We start from the raw sequence: 17,803 nt of genomic DNA, 5'->3' as shown, positions 1-17,803 counted from the left end.
TGGTCCCACAACACTGTGAATGTACCTAATGCCAGGGGAAGTTTAAATCATTAAAATGTTAAATTTTATATATTAATATAATAAAAAATTTAAAAGGCAAACATATCATATAAAGACATTCTAAAAAGCCAAAATCTAAAGCAAATTTTAAAAAATTATAATACTAAAAGAACTGCTTTCCTATAAATAGCATGCAAATTAGATGCCTATTAAAAACTATCCCTTTTCAATTCAGTTAATTCTAGGTTTTAGCAAGACACCAAATAATGAAATGAAATTAATGAGAGGATAACTGAAAAATTAAGGACCAACAATAATTCTATAGAACAAGTACATATATATAAATTAATTTACTAAAGACACCTGGGTATTTCTTAACTATTGTTGTTATTCAGTTGCTAAGATGCATCTGACTCTGTGTGACCCCATGGACTGTAGCCCACCTGGCTCCTCTTTCCGTGGAAGTTTCCAGGCAAGAATTCTGGAGTGGGTTGCCATTTCCTTCTCTAGAGGATCTTCCTGACCCAGGGATCAAACATGAGTCTCTCGTGTCTCCTGTATTGGCAGGTGGATTCTTTACCACTGTGCCACCTGGGAAGCCCTAAGTTATATGTAAATTTACTTAAATCAAAATGGATAAGGCATACTGTTTTTCTATAATCACTTTCATTTAGAATATATTAATACTATCATTATTTCTGAAAGTTCATAGCATGTTAATAATCTCACTTTTCCTTTAATTCTCTAGCAAGAGAAAAAAGACGTGTTCTCATGTTACAAATGCAATAATTTCTCAAGGTCATATAGTCATCCTCAGAGCCAGAATATAACATTAGAACAATTTCCTGCCTATTGGGGCTTCCACCTCTCACCTTCAATTGCCACAGATATGCTATGATATCCATCACATTCAAAGTTTAAGAACTGAGAAGGACGCCATCCTAACAGCCTGTGGGAAGCCACAGGAGGCGAGCGCTCCCGCTCCATTCTCAGAACTTCCCGGGGCCATCTCAGTACTCTGACGGGAAGAGCCCTGGAGGCGGCGGAGTCCAGTTGGGCTCCATGGGGAAGGCCGATTCTGTCTGGGGCTTTCTGCTCTCTAGAAGTGGCTGCATCTGGATCACTTCTCTGAGCGCCCTTACCAACACAGCGGGTGGGACATTCCCTGCACCCCTACCCCGTGACTGCGTCCGCTCCTCCGGCCTTTGCCAGGAAGAAACTGTCATCGCCGCGCCGCATTAGCGGTGACCACACACCAGGCGGGGTGGTGACATGAGCTTCCAGAGCACGAGGCCTGACGGGCGGGCCCTCTCAGAGCCAGGAGCAGGAAAGCCAGGCTGGGGGCGCCCCAGACCACCAACCAGCTCCGAGACCCCGGTGGGCTGCCCTCGGCCGCCTCCTCTCTGATCAGAGACACCCAACCACTCACCTCCTAGGAAGGGTCTTTTCACCTCTCACCCTATACAGTCAGTTTAAAATAAGAGCAAGACAGACCAAAAAGAAATAAACATTTATTAAACATAGCTGTCATGTTTTATTAGTCATCTTTTACATATTCACAACAACCCTGGGAAAGAGGAACGGTAAGAGCAAAACAAAGTATCCGGGGAGCCTAGGAAAAAAAGAACTTTGAAGGGTATAGCACCTCACAGAAAGGAAACAGGCACTCTTTTTCTGGTTTAATTTAAACAGGGATGTGTGTGGCTGTGTGTTAAACAGGGAGGCTGTGTTTGTGTGTCTCTCTTGTGTGTCTGTGTCTGTCTCGTGTGTCTAGAAATGAGCAACAACGAAAAATCCCCAGGATGTGATCAGTCATATAAAAACTCAGAAGGCTCCCAAATAAAGAGACTATGAAACAAAATAATTTCAAGTAACTAAAATGGGACAGCAAGTTCTCTGGAACAAAAAGGGAAATGACCAAAACGACTGTGTCCTCCACGTAAGAATAAATACAAAAATGGCGGATGGCTTTTAATCTTTTTAAACACAGAGAAGAAAAAATGCACTGAAACAATTCAGAATGTGAGTAGTGTGCAGAGTTTAGATTTCCTTTTATTCAGTATGTTTATCATTCACTGGGCATCTTGACTAAGGACTGTCATCCTTTGGTTGTGGCAAATCCTCTGCTATTATTTCCTCAGGGCGTCCCTGGTGGCTCAGATGGTAAACACCTCCTGCAGTACAGGAGACCCGCGTTCAAACCCAGGGTTGGGAAGACCTCTTGGAGAAGGAAATGGCAACCCATTCCAGTATTCTTGCCTGCAGAATCCCATGGACAGAAGAGCCTGGCGGGCTACAGTCCATGGGGTTGCAGAGTCGGATAGAACACACACACACACTTTCCTCAGGTATTGGTTCTGTCCCATTTTCTGTCTCCTATCCCACACTGAAGCTCAGATTAACTGTATGTTAATCCTTAAATCTCTTACTCTCTTCTGTATGTTTCTCATTTATCCTCCCTGAACTAAACTCTGGTCATCTGACTTACCTTCCATTTCACTCATTTTTTCCTTCACTTGTATAGATTCTGTTAAAACTACCCATCAGGATTTTTACTTTGTTTATAATTTTCATTTATACAATTTGTTCGCTGCTATGTCACATTTAAAATTTTCTTCACCCCAAAGATTTTCAAGCTTGACATATTTCTTTAAACACAGTAGTGGGAGTTGTTTCATAGTCTAGGATAATTCAAAATCTCAAGTCTTTGCGGTTGTATTTCTGATGTTTCTCATAGTTATACCTTCGAATGTATGGTCCTTGTTCCCGTGTATACCTTCCTGTCTTTTACTGTCTGCTGGTCGTTTTACATCAAAACCTTGTTTTAAACAAGAGACCTGGTGTCTGGGAACAGTACCTGCCTGGGAGATCACCATAATCCAAGGATTCACCTTCCTCGGATCCCCTAGATGTTAACCCAGACCACAGACAGGGATACAAGCTGGCTTATTTCTTAATCAGTCTTATTCAATCGGGGGTCGCCAGTTATGGAGGGGAATGGTGACTCTGACCCCTGAATTTTGTGCAGATTCTGTGCTTTGGTTTCAGCCTCTTCAACCCACAAGGTTTTCAAAACTCAAGTTCATATGGTGAAACTGGCAGACGCCCTCAGAGCAAAAGAGATTTCCACTTATACTATTAGTTTCCTTAAAAAAGAATTTTTTTTGGCCCACTGTGCAGCTTTGGGGCCTTAAGTTTCCCGACCAGGGATCACACCCTTGCCGCCTGAAGTGGAAGCGAGGCATGATAACCACTGGGTCCCCTGGGAAGTCCCCCATCCTCCCGTTAATATTAGCTTTCTCATAACAGCTCTTCAAAATTCCTACCAACTTTTTGGTAGTTTTACAAAAGTTTTTCTTTATAATTCTAGAGCATTCTTAGTAGTTCCACCAACTCTGGGAACCATACCTAATTTACAATAGTCTTTATCTTCAAGAATAATTTATGAATTAGCCAGAACTATTATTAAACTGCAAGGTTACCCAATTCAAAGCACCACAAGTCAACAAAGGAAACTTTCTTGTTTTATTCAGCCTAAAGGTGGCACTGACTCCATACAAAGCCAGTCAAGGAACACAAGGGACATCATTAGACTTCTATTCCCTCCCAGCAGACCTTACTTCTCCTTAAGAAGATGAGTTTTTTCCTAAGACAAAGAAGACAGCCATGCATGTATCTTTAAAGTCTGACCACACACCTATTCTGTGATCCCTGTACCTTCCTGCTACCTTCTGCACAGCAGGTCTGGCGATTTGCATCCCAAGCCCACTTAGCTGGCTAGTCAGAACAAGACTACCTGGGATGCACTGTGATGGGCAGCCCAGCCGGAACTGCATGGAATAGGAAGGGAAGGGAAGCAGTTATTCGAAAGGCAAAGCAGGACACTGTCATCAGAGAAAGGGCTTGATAGAAGTGCTCAGAGACACAAAAATCATGGCTACCAGAGTCCGTTCCACCTTCTTTCCCGTGTTTTCAATTTCCTTACTTCTTCAACTCCAAATGTTTGTTAACTTCATCTTTTGTTTCCCTGATTTGATTTTAATTCTCCTTTATGAGTTTCAAAACTGAACTTAATTGGCCTATTGCTGTTTCATCTTTTTATGTTTTAACCTGTCAGCTATTAAGAGAAGCAACGCCTTCTTTTATGTCTCTGAAAAGGGACTCCGGCCAGCCTGTAAAGTCTTCTTGGGTTTCTCGCTGGATCCCTTTCAGGGATTAGGTTTGTTTGTGTCCTCACTGTACTGATCTCTTCTACCTCAAAATTAGCCAATAATTAATTCCATGTAAGTGCTTGGGTTTTTTATGGCTTGTTTTTGCTGTAACCAGTGTGCCTGCTACTTATTTATTTATGGCCACTCGCTCCGCACAGCCTGCAGTATCTCAGTTCCCCAAGCAGGCAGGGATGGAACCCACGGGCCTTGCAATGGAAGCATGGGGTCTGAACCACTGGACCACCAGCAAAGTCCCCCATGGAAGTGTTTTCATTTGACCACACTTCCAATTTTAATTTATTGATCCTTGCCATTAATGCTGAGCAACACAATAATAAAGAGATTTTATAGAGAGTCAAACAGAGCTGTATAACATTTTGACATAGGCCATCATCACTCTAATGAAAAAACCGAGACTCTAAGACTTCTGATTGTGTTGATTTAGAATTAAGTAACAACTACTTCAAATTAAGCTTCAGGTCAGATTGTTAAATCAGTGGGGGGAAAGGGGTCATAACTCTGATCTTGCGTTTTTTTTTATTACATTTATGTCTTATTTCTTTTTTGTGATGTTATAGTTATTTTCAACAAGCATTTTTCCATTTCAGTCTTAAAGCTTACAATCTTAGATCAAGAAGAAAATGCAAGGTATTTCAGTGCAACCTCTTTGTTCCATTATATTAGAAATGAGAAACCCAACCCAACAAGATTAGCTGTCTGGATAAAGTCATAGAGACAGCTAATTTTATAACCAGGGACTAGAACTGTATCTCCAAATTCTAACTTTCATGCACAAAAATAATCCAAGAAAGGTAGGTTAAAAGGTGATTAGAACTGTACTACTAGGCAATCTTTCTAAGGCAGCAAATTAACTGGCACTTAGAAGCAAACTGAAGCAAAAGTATAATATCCTTTTTGTCCAAAAGACAAACACTAGAGGAGAAGGCAATGGCAGCCCACTCCAGTACTCTTGCTTGGAAAATCCCATGGACAGAGGAGCCTGATGGGCTGCAGCTCATGGGGTCGAGAAGAGTTGGACACAACTGAGCGACTTCACTTTTGCTTTTCACTTTCATGCACTGGAGAAGGAAATGGCAACCCACTCCAGTGTTCTTGCCTGGAGAATCCCAGGGACGGCGGAGCCTGATGGGCTGCCGTCTATGGGGTCACACAGAGTCAGACACGACTGAAGCGACTTAGCAGCAGAGGGACACTGAAGGGTACATATGAACATACAACAGCACTTTCTGAAAAAAACAAAGAATGTTGTTCAAAGAAATAAATATGAATGATTTGCAGACCGACCGTCTAGCCGAACGCGTAACTTGACATCACAAAACTCTGCGACAGGCACGGTCAGGCACACACATCACCATTAACAATGACAAACAGCCATGAGTCGTTCAAGCAACACTTTATTTTAGTAAAATCCCAAAACCAAGATCCATGGTCAGCTAGAAAGAAATGGGTTTGCACTCAGCCAGGCACCAGGCTCAACGTTTTCGTCTCAAAAATTTCATTTTCAGTTTTCTATAGTCAGTTTAAGTTCTGTTATTTTTACTTATTATAAGCAACTAAGAGCCACACTGTACATTTAGTGAAGCATGGTGAAATAAACTTTACGACTACAAAAACCAGTAAGTTTCCCAACTCACTGTTTTATTTCTAGAGCCATAATTACTAAACCGCAGATACCTGGATCAATTAAAACTGAAAAAACATTAAAAATCAATTAACATACTTACCCCTAGGATATTGGCCATGGAAGGCTACAGACAGTATTTAGGACAGATAATACGGTATTCAGTTCTGCAATAAAACAGGCTTAAGAGTTTAAAAAAAAGGGGGGGGGGAATACTTTAATTAACCAGGAAAATCTTCCACCGAAACTTAATTTTTCTCCCCGCACTCCAACAAAATGCAGCGTGGCTTTCCTGTGCTGTGGTTGCTTCCACGGTACCAGCATTTATGATGAGCTATCTCTTCCTTGGTTTTTTGGTTGTTGCTTGGTAGCTTCAGCAGGTGAAGGATCTGCCTGCAATGCAGACACCCCAGTTTGTTTCCTGGGTCAGGAAGGTTCCCCTGGAGAAGGGATAAGCTACCCACTCCAGTATTCTTGGGCTTCCCTGGTGGCTCAGAATCTGCCTGCAGTGCGTTCGATCCCTGGGTCGGGAAGATCCCCTAGAGGAGGCATGCACCCCACTCCAGTATTCTTGCCTGGAGAATTCCATGGACAGAGGAGCCTGGCGGGCTATAATCCACAGGGTCACAAAGTGTCAGACACAGCTGAGTGACTAAACACACACACACACATCTTTGTTAGTTGTCTCCATTATTTGAGATCTGGTCTCAGGTTATTTTTTGTTTATAAGGTTAGCTAAGTCTCAAATTTACCAATTCATTTAATTTTACTAACAGCCATGAAAGCCAGATTTCAAAAAAATTGTGACTAAAGGCATCATTACAGTCTTAACTACACTCATCTTCAGTCAGAAATGTAAAATAACTTTCAGTATCACTTAATTCTAAGAACAGTAAAATGGAATTTCAAGCTTTTATAAAATTCTGATTTTATGAAAGTAATCTTTTTTAATCAAGAGAAATAAGAAAAAGCTAAAATTCATCATATAAGATACTATATATTTTCTTTAGATGGTACCTAAAATAAAAGGCAAGGACCTAATAGCTGAATCAGCTGATTTTATCCTAAACAAGATTCAGTTCCACTAAAATTAGTATAGGTTATCATGTAATATTACATACTGGCAATCTATTAGTCTGCCTAAAAATTTCTACCTCTGAAACTTGTATTTAATAGCTCTGTGTTCTAGCTACAATATCCTAAAAGCTAAAGTTTTTTTTAGGAGAGAAAACTTACTCATCCCTAAAACGTCAGTATAGATTTAGTGAAATCACTGTGGGTTGTGAACAAAGATTTTATAAATATCTTAAAAAAATTTTTTTTTTAATTTTAAAATCTTTAATTCTTACATGTGTTCCCAAACATGAACCCCCCTCTCACCTCCCTTCCCATAACATCTCTGTGGGTCATCCCCATGCACCAGCCCCAAGCATGCTGTATCCTGCGTCAGACATAGACTGGCGATTCAATTCTTACATGATAGTATACATGATAGAATGCCATTCTCCAAAATCATCCCACCCTCTCCCTCTCCCTCTGAGTCCAAAATATCTTAAATTTTTTTAAGCATAGTACCATTTGTTCTGGCCTTCCCAGCTGGCTCAGCAGTAAAGAACCAACTTGGCGATGCAGGTTCTATCCCTTGGCCCAGGAGATCCCCTGGAGGAGGAAATGGCAACCCTCTCCAGTATCCTTGACTGAGAAAGCCCATGGACAGAGGAGCTTGGCGGGCTACAGTCCATGGGGTCGCAAAGAGTCAGACACGACTGAGCATGCACCAACCATGTGTTCTAATTATGTCCACTGAGCAGTTTCTAAAGAAAATGTATTTATAGTAATTCATTGACTCCATTAGTTTAACTTCTGAAAGATCCCAAGAAGCTAACTTAGTATCTTGACATGTTTATTGTGACAGCTGCCAGACACATTTTACAAAGCAGACCTTTTCTAACGTAAGACTAGTTGATAACTTAGAAAGTAAATTGCCCACAATCACAGAATTATTATATTATTAGAGTATCATCCATATCTGACTGTTCTTAATTCCCAAGTTCTTTTAAACTACACTATACACTGTACACTATAACCCAATTTTTAACATTTTTCAAAATCCACTACCCACAATATTTAAATTTCATTGTTTTCAAGAACTTAGGTTAACTCCTCTACATGAGGTTTTTAGGTTCAAGCACTAAATGTCACCCCTAAAAAAGTTTAGAATTCTCAGCCTAAATTTTTAAAATTCCCAGCATTCCGCAATGCTAAAAAGACAAGAGATATTTTCATTATCCCTAAGTACTGCCTCACAAAACACTTACTAGGCAAAGGAAAATACAGCATACATCATCCACCATCTTAACCAAGTGTTCAAAGTAACTCCAGTCACAGGACAAATAAACATCATGCCCACCCAGCAAAACCCAAAAACACTGTGATGCTCCTGTCCAAAATGCACTGGACAAACCAGAGCTGAGAGTCATGTTATGAAATGACTGCTCTGTAACCTTCAAAAAGGTCAAGGGCATGAACATCAAAGACAGAGGAACCGCTCTACAGTGAAGTATATTATAGAGATGGGACAACTGGATGAAAAGTGTGATATTGGGGATTCCCTAGTGGTTCAGTGGTTAGGACTCGGAGCTTTTATTGCCGAGGCCACAGTTCAATCCCTGGACGGAGAACTCAGTGCGCTGCTAGACTAGGCCTTTTGCTACATACAGGGGTGTTTGGCAAAACATGAACGGGCTTGCAGGATGAAGGGTATGCGGGAAATTTGTTTGTTTGCTCTTCTTATAATTATTTTGTTTAAAGTAATTAAATATTAAAATAATTTTTAAAATATTTAATGCATATTAATTAAAACATAGCCACTAAGTAAAATCCCTCCTACTTTTGCCTGACTTCAAAGGGGTTCTAACTTTTTTGCTTTTGCAGTCACAAGTGGAGTATCAGAACTGGGAGAGTGAAGGATGTTACACTGTGATTACTGATTAGAATTTGTCCCGATTAGCTAAATTAAATTGGATTTTTTTTTTTTTGCTTCTTGCATTTTAAGGAAGGAGTGATTAGAATTTCATGTCAAAAGTATAAACATGCACACAACTTTAAAGATTGTCAGAAAAAACTTCGCCTACAGACTATGTATCAATCAAATGGTGTATCAGGGTCTTTTAGTTTCAACAGTACTATGTTTCGGTTTGGGGCCAGGTCCTCCATCCAGCTCAGCACAGTCAGAACTCATGACACACTGGTTAATTCAAGATGGATCAAGGCTCATTTTTAAGTCAATGCTTTTAAGTTTCTATAGTAGGCTACATTTACATTTTAAGGTGTGTTAAGTTGCTTTGGTTGTGTCCGACTCTGTGACCCTATGGACTGTAGCCTGCCAGGCTCCTCTATCCATGGGATTTTCCAGGTAAGAATACTGGAGTGGGTAGCCATTTCCTCCTCTAGGGGATCTTCCCGACCCACGGATGGAACTCAAATCTCGTCTCCTTCATCGGCAGGCAGGTTCTTTAGCACTAGTGTAAATTCTTATTTCTGCCGAAATAAAGTTTGTAATGTTATCAGTAAACATCAAGCAATCTCTCAAGACAAAACAAAATATATTGCAAAGGTTAGGATTTGAAATGATCTCCAAGTGTTTACTTTCATATTTAAAACATTATACCCTCTCCACCCTATTTCCAAAAAACTGTTGAGATAGCTAACAAAAACAGTCAAATTTTTTCCTTTTTTAAAAAGCCAGGGGGTACTTCTCGGATGGTCCAGTGGTTAAGAACCTGCCTTTCTATGCAGGGGACACGGGTTCAAGCCCCAGTCAGAAAACTAAGATCCCTCATACCTTGGGGCAACTAAGCCCACACACTGCAACTAAAACCCTTTGCAGCCAAATGAATACATAAAATATTTAAAAATAAAAAAGCCAGGGGACTTCCCTGGTGGTCCAGTTGTTAAAGACTCCAAGCAAGAGGTCCAAGTTTGATCCCTGCTCAGGGAACAGATCCCACAGGCCTCATGATGCAGTCAAATAAGTAAAATAATAAAAACTAGGAAAAAAAAAAACAACAGGTGAAGGAAAGAATGATAAAATAATTAAATGAAGTCAGAGAAAGTTGATCTTCCCCAATAGTGGATCACAAGTTCAATACTGAGTTTCACAGTATCCAGAACAGTCTTTGTAAAACAAACACAGACCTTATCAACTATTCAGGAAAATCCACAACTTTCCTCAGCACTAGTTTGAAATTTTTCACACATGTATAAAGTATACTTTTATACTGACAGTCCAGAGTTTTTTAAAAGTAGCAGCTTTCTCTACCAATACACAAAGAATATATTCCTTTTACTTTACTTCAAGTTTAAAAAACATTTGGTTTACTTGTTAAACTGGCTCACTTGTCTTTTTCTAACTTTGTACGAATTGGAAGAGGAAATAAAAATCAAGTAACTGGCCTAAAAACTCCATCTTTTCTCTTTTTAATGTATTGTCCACAGAAAGCAGGCAACAGAGCCAAGCAATTATGAACGGCAGCTTTGGAATCAGGCCAAAATTCTGAATTAAAGGCCTAGCTCCAATATTAGATATGGCTGGCTGTGGGATTCTTTAATCCCAAATCTCTTAGTCTGGAAAGGACAATAAATATGTAAACTTAACTCACAAGGTTCCTATCAGAATCTGTCAAGTACCTGACAGAATGCTAAACATAAGCATTGCATAAACTGAATAAGCACTTAATTGTAAATTTAATTAAATCACTTATTTCTAAAATACACATATATGGGGACTTGCCCAGACTCTGCGCTTCCACTGCAGTGGTGGGCCTGGGTTTGATTCCTAGTGGGGAAACTAAGATTCCACACAGCAAACTAAGATCTCTGCACCAAAGCCAAATAAAACAAATCAAACAGTCAAATCCCTAGAGATAGAAAGTAAAACGGTGAGTGCAGGGGCTGCAAGGAAGAGGGAATGGGTTAACGGGCAACTTCAGTTTAGGAAGATGAAAAAGTCCTGGAGCTGGACTTTATGATGGCTGCTCAACCCTGTGACTGTACAAACTGCCCTTAACACTGCTTTGTGGTATGTATATTTTACCACAGTTTTTTAAAAAATCACTCTAAGGAACTATCAGAAAGAAAGAGGCTTTCATGGTGGAAATGGCCAACGCAAATTCTTCACAAAGGGACAAACTCATTTCTCAGCGGTGTTCTCTGCTATTGAGAGATCTGTTCAGATCCACCTAAATTCTGCCCAAGGAAATCGATAAAAAGAAAAAGCAATGATCCAGCAATTCCACTAAGCATACACACAAAAAGCCTGAAAACAGTGAAGACTCAAAATACTTGTACAGCAATGTTCATGTTGCAACACTGTAACGTCCAAAAGGTAGAAACAATCTAAATGTCCATCAACAGAGGAGCCGAAAACAAAATGCGGTGTATCATGCAATGCAGTGTCATTCAGCCATTTTACAAAAAGGAATGACATTCTGGTACATACAACACAGATGAACCCTGAGAATACTACTCCAAGTGAAACAGCCAGACACAAAAGGACAAGTGCTGCAGGATTCCACCTACATGAACTATCTAAAATAAGCAGATTCAGAGACTGAAAGTAAATTAAGAGATTTCCAGGAACTCCAGGGAAGAAGGAAAGGGAAGTTATCATTTAATGGCCTTCTATCTGGGGCAATGAAAAAGATTTTAGAAATAGTGGTGATGGTTATACAATGCTGTGATTGTAATTAAAGGCACTGAATTTAAAAGGCTTAAAAATGCTTTAAATGGAAAAACAGAAAAAGAACAGGAGAAAAGTGGGAAGCAAACAAATTTCCCTGAACACCTTTAGGCACTTTTCAAACTAATTCCAGTACTAGGGTCAATCTCTTTGCACTTTCCTTACTTATACAGTGGGCATTTTACAAGCTGTCATCCTCCTTTGTCAAATTATCATTTCAATAAAGTAATCTAAGTGGTTTAAAGACTGAGGCCAAATACTTTTTAATTTTAGTGCAGTTCCACTATCTCATTTTAAGTAAATTTTGGTCTGAAAATTCAATCGAGAAAAAACTGTTCACATTTATGTTTTAGTCAATACTAAGAGATTTTTCTAAATATATCGAATTCTTAGTAATGAACAAGATATAAGCAGTTTTCTCAGGTATCATTTAATTGTCCATTTCTAGTGAAAACACTAAGGTGAGTGAGACCTGACCACAATTAAGACAGCTAAACTTTTCTTACCTTCTTTAATTGCCCAATAAAAACAAAGAAATAGCAATTGCCCTTCAACATATTTATGAGTTTCTATCTCAAATATAACGACACCCCGGGGCAGGGGTGGGGTGGGGGGAAGATACTGCTTTGAAAACTTGTGTGATAGCTGAAGAAAATTGGTGGAGGGATTCTGTGTTGGGTAACCAGTTCTAAAGGCTATTTTCCAATTTTAAGTTTACTAATTACAAGGCAGACATTAATCTCCATTATAGAAATTCACATTATAGATAGCTGTCTACTAACCAGGGCTCATTTTAACCAGATACCCCAAACAGGACCAAACACTTGACTACACTCTGATTCTACAATTATACCAGAATACAATCACATACAGGTTTCCCTGGTGCCTCAGATAAAGAAAAAATCTGCCTGTAATCCAGGAGACCGGGGTTCAATCCCTGGGTCGGGAAGAGGCGCTGGAGATGGACATGACAACCCACTCCACAACTCTCACCTACGAATTCCCATGCACAATCACAGATAGTACTTTTAAGCTGAGGAATGGGTGATGCATCTCCTTTGCCATCCTACAAAGACAAAAACACTTTGTCAGAGGAGGAAAATCCCCGAAGAACAATTCTTGCCCTCACAGAATTTACATTCTCCAGAGTCTATGGAGATTAACCTTGTAATCAGTATAACAAGGATTGGTATCACATGCAGTTTTTATTTCCTTAGGAAATTCAATTTCTGTAAAGTATTAAACATAGTATTTAATTTTAATTCATTCAATCTTCAGAACAACCCTAAAAGAGAAACAGTTTCTATTATCATCATCCTTTTAATACAAAGGGAACACAGGGAAACTGGGATACAAAGAGGCGAAAGGGAATTGTTCAAGGTAACACAGATGGAGTCATTTCAGAATCTATGTCAATAGGCACCCACTAAGCCATACGATGGACAGGGAGGCCTGGCATGCTGCGATTCATGGGGTCGCAAAGAGTCGGACACGACTGAGCAACTGAACTGAACTGAACTGAATGAAGCCATACTCTGTCTCACTCAGCCATAAATTCATTTTGCCTCTGAAGTTACACTTTTTAAATAAGCGAATTCTTTTAAAGTCCTCCATAATTTTTCAACTTACAACCAAGGAACATGAGTCAATCTGCCATCAACTCTGAGAATCCCTATGCAACTTTTTCTTACTTTCCCACTAGGTCAAAGTGGGAAAAAGCAGAGGAGTAGTGACAGAAACAGGCATGGAGTATGAAGGCGAGGATTGCAGAAACAAAGAGGAAAAAAAAGAAAAACGGGAAAACTGCATCTGGGAGCATTCCAGTAAAGGAAAGCCAAGAAAGAAGAAAACGCTAAAGGAAGAAAAAGAAAGAGTAGAAAAAGAAGAATATTAAGATGCATTCAGTACTTCTGATTTATACACCTAATTTTTTCCAGTATTATATACACACATTCTCTCAAATACTAATTCTTGGTTTTACTACCCCCACACAAGCAGCCTCAGCTACACATTGGTTAATCGAGTATTGTTCTTCATATTGGGGTTTCCCCGGTGGCTCAGCTGGTAAAGAATCCGCCCGCAATGCGGGAGACCTGGGTTCGATCCCTGCGTGGGGGAAGATCCCCTGGAGAAGGGAAAGGCTACCCACTCCAGTATTCTGGCCTGGAGAATTCCATGGACTCTAGAGTCCATGGGGTCGCAAAGTGTCCAACACAACTGAACGACTTTCACTTCACATTCTTCACACTGCCATACTGCCACTTAAGCTCACTGATTACAAGGAAACCCAACTCTACAATTGTGATGAACAACTGATTAATTACATTTCCTATCTTCTTTTAGTAACAATGAATAAGCTTAACTCAAATAAATGGAGACAACTTTTGAAGAAAAGAGGTACCAATGTAAGGACCTTTAGTAAACTATTAAAAAAATTCTTGGTAATTATCTTTCAGGTGTGTGCGTGTGTATTCAGCTCTGTCTGCCTCTTTGCGACCCCATGACTGTAGCCCACCAGGCTCCTCTGTCCATGGGCTTTTCCTGGCAAGAATACTGGAGTAGGTAGGTTGCCATTTCCTTCTCCAGAGGATCTTCCCGACCTAGGGGCTGAATCAAGTTTGTCTCAGGCATTAGCAGTTGAATTCTTTACCTCCAGGCCACCTGGGAAGCCCGTATCTTTCAGGTAGATTACCTCTAATACATTTCAGGAAAAGTGAAATATTAATACTATTCTCAAAGAGAATTAAATCTCAAACAATTCTTCAAAAAAATGCTTCCCCTTAAACATACATAAAAATCACTTGATCAGCATCTGTTTAAGCCACTAAGACAATTTCATGTTAGTTACACCACAGCAGTTATGTGAAGAGACTGCAATATTTGAAAAATTCATATTTTCAAAGAAGAATGAAACATGATAGAATTTAATTAGGTAGAATGCAAGGTAAATAGCTGGTCACCAGTAATAACAGAAAAGGTGAAGTGTTTGGAACTTTTTCAGTCTTTTGATTTACTTGAGCAGAGACCTTGTCTTTTATATTTTATGTTTTGGAACACACCATCGATCTAAGGATCATCCAAATAAAATGACAGAACATTGCTAGAAACTAATCCCACTACCCTTATCTAATTTAAGATTACTTACTTTCCCAAAACAGAAATCCATTACACTAAAAATTAAAATCGTTCTCACCAAGACTTGTGCCCCAAGACAATGAAGGCCAAAGCCTATGCTTCAATGACAAAGTCTTTTAGTCACTTTCTTAAAAGTTAGTCAAATCATTGGTGCTTGGAAATGGGGGTGGGGGGAAAGAGTTGGGGAGTTCCAGCTGCTCTGCCTGCCAAGTTAAACAAAAATTCTTAACTCCCTGTTTGCCAAGTAAGCTACAGTAAGCAGTCTGAATTACTTTGATTCTTTAAGACCTCGTTTTAAAGTAAGGAAAAGCATGCACCTAGAACAAACTCCCCTCACAACTTAATTTCATACCAGAGTGAATAGTTCTCACAGAGTTCTTCCTCAGAGCAGCAGCCCTTAGCATCAGTAGCGAATTAGACAGAAATGCAAATTCTCCGGGCCATCCCAGACGTGCAGCATCAGAACGTCTGGGGTGGGGCCCAGCAATTGTGTTTTAACAAGCCCCGCAGGGGATGCTTGGATTCTGAGAACCAATGGCCTAAGGGCTGAGTCAGAAAGGTTCAAGGTTTACTGGCTTGGTGACCAACAGGTAATCACCCAGCTTCTCTAGACTTGTTTCTCAGTGGAATTAGGGGGTTGTTATGAATATTAAATAAGAAAACCACGTTAAGTTTCTAAGAGCGATGCCTGACACATAAAAACATTACTCAAGCACTAGCTGTCGCTACTAATATGAGCTTTGACGGTTGTAGACTGGAAGGGGGATAAAGACAAAGACAGAAAAGGCTTAATCCCTACCTCTCCAGGAGTTTAACTTAGTGACCAGGTCAAGGCACGTGTACACAAAGCAGAACCAACCAAACTCCAAGAGGAAATAAAGAGGGGCAAACGAGCTGACCGTAAGAAGAAGCAACAAATTCTGACCCAAAATTATGAGAAGGCTTTAAAGAAGTGACTGCATATGAGCAATGAGTTTCACGGCCTCAAGGGAAGAAAAAGTCATTCCAGCCTACAGGTGTGAGCCAAGATCACAAGAAGCAGGCCAAACGAAAAGTGCACGGTAGCAGATTGCAGTGGCTGGAAAACGGACCAGGAAAAAATATGCTGTAGGACATAAAATCGGTCACCCCAAATCCCGGGGCTTAGCTGGGGGTGGGGGAGGGATTCGAGGCGTGGGTAAGACCCGGGCGGAGGCACTCTAATGCACACGCTCGTCTGTAAACTAAGTTCCCCTTTTGTTTTCTGAGCACCCAGAGACCACTTTTACGCACAGCGGCCCATCAAGCCATTGTCTGCAGCAAAGTTGAACGCAAGAAGCTGAGAAGCGTGTCCGGAGCCCCGCATTCAGGAGTGGGCGCTACTCCAACTAGAGCCGATGTCTGAACATTCTCAGACACCAACAAGCGCAAAACCATGAACACTTAAAAAAAAACCGCTTTACTAAAAGGCAAAATTTGGATAAGCACAAAGTCGGGAGTAACGAGGGCAGGGGTTTTTTTTGGGGGGGGAGGGGGTTGTCTTCTCTGAATCCCCTCTGGATACTGGCCGAATCCCGATGGCTTATTTTCCCAAGCTTGCAGGCTGAGGTTTTCCTTCCGGTCATTGTGCTTATTTCCCCCAAAGAGCAAGGCCCCGCAGGGGAAGGCGCGCCGGCCCGGCCCCGGGACAAAGCCCACTCCCGGGCTCCACCTGGGCGCGGGCAGGGGCGGGGAGGGGCGGCGCTCCGCGGCCCGCCCGCCGGCCGCAGTTACTAGGCAGCGCGGCACCGCCCACCCCCGCCGCCCGCCGGCCAATCCGGCGCGTCTGCTGCCCGGGCGCACGAGCCCCGGAGACACCAGTCCGAGCGCGACCCCACGGCTGGGGCCTGGCACCGAGCGCGCACCCGCACCGCCCGAGCCGGCCAATCAGCGGGCCGGGCATGCGCAGCCCGCAGGCTCGCTCGCTCGCTCGCGCGCGGGGCCCTCACGCGTGAGGCGCCCCCCCCTCCGCCGCCACACGCCGCGCCGGTGCGCGCGCCCCTCCCCCACGCAGCCAGGCGCGCGCGTCAACTGTCGTCCCCCGCGACCGCGTCTGCTCCTGCCCCACCCCCAACGCCGGCGGCCCGGGGCTGGTGGGGGGCGGGGTGGCCCCCCCAACACGGCCGCCGACGGTCCCCAGATCTCCCCGCTGTCCGTGCAGCACCCCCCCACGGAGGGAGGGGGCGAGTCTCAAAATAAAAGCCCCGCTCGAGATGGCAACCGGGGCCGGGGTTGGGGGGGCGAGCGGGGATGAGGCGACGGGGACTCACCCGAGTGCAGCCGCCTCCAGGCAGCGCCGGGGCCGGGGGGGCGCCGAAGGGAAGCGAATGTGGGCCGCGCGCGCGCGAGCTGTGGCCGCGGCGGAGCAGCCTGGGGTTGAGACGGGCTGGCGAGCGGGCAGGAGGTGAGAGGGCGAGGGGGCCCGAGCGTCTCGGCCGAGCTCCTGTCACCGCCGCATGGCCGCCCTTGGCAGGGCCTCGCTCAGCGCCTAGATCCTCTCACAGGGGAACCGAGGGATAGGCCGGGGTAACCGCTGCAGGCGGGCGGCCACGGCTAGAGAGCGCGTGCGGGTAAGCGGGGGGGCGATCGGTGGCCCCTTTTCTCTGCTCTCCGAGCTTCTCTCTCTCACCCTCCTCCTCCTCTTTTTTTTTTTTTTTTGTTCCTAGAAGGCGCGCTGCGCGTGCGCACCCGCAGCACCGCCCAGCGGGAGTTGTAGTCTCTCATTTGTCCCCACCAACGCGACGGCAAGGGACCCTGGACTACGACTCCCAGGAAGCCTCGCGCCGACCAGCCCGGAGCCAGAGGACGCGGCGAGCTCGGCGCCCGGCCCTCTCGGGCAAGGACTGTCAATGGAGGCGCGGGTGGTGGGAGCGAGGAACATGGCTGCACCTGGGGCCTGCGCGGCTGCCCGAGTGGGGGAGGGGAGCGGGGACGCAGGGATGAAAATCCAGGCCGAGTCGGCTCCCTTGCCAGGCTTCAGCCGGCCGCAGCCACGGTCCCGTGGCTCGCGCTCACTCTTGGATCCGAGATTCCCTGCAAATTGAGAGGCTGGAATAC

The 17,803-nt window shown here is 43.1% G+C and overlaps 1 protein-coding gene across 1 annotated transcript in view; it reads right to left on the bottom strand.

Moving 5' to 3' along the window:
* The window catches only part of GTF2I (general transcription factor IIi), an 82,400-nt gene extending 65,034 nt beyond the window's left edge, over positions 1-17,366 (bottom strand). Inside the window, exon 1 of the mRNA XM_068968176.1 lies at positions 17,017-17,366. The gene's annotated coding sequence lies outside the window, so the exon portion shown is untranslated. The remainder of the gene's footprint in view (positions 1-17,016) is intronic.
* Positions 17,367-17,803: the final 437 nt, after the last annotated feature.

This window comes from Capricornis sumatraensis, chromosome 3 (assembly GCF_032405125.1).
Source record: "Capricornis sumatraensis isolate serow.1 chromosome 3, serow.2, whole genome shotgun sequence".
In the NCBI taxonomy this organism is placed as follows: domain Eukaryota; kingdom Metazoa; phylum Chordata; class Mammalia; order Artiodactyla; family Bovidae; genus Capricornis; species Capricornis sumatraensis.
The sequence above is the reverse complement of the archived record's forward strand: the minus strand, read 5'-3'. Positions and strand labels throughout refer to the sequence as shown.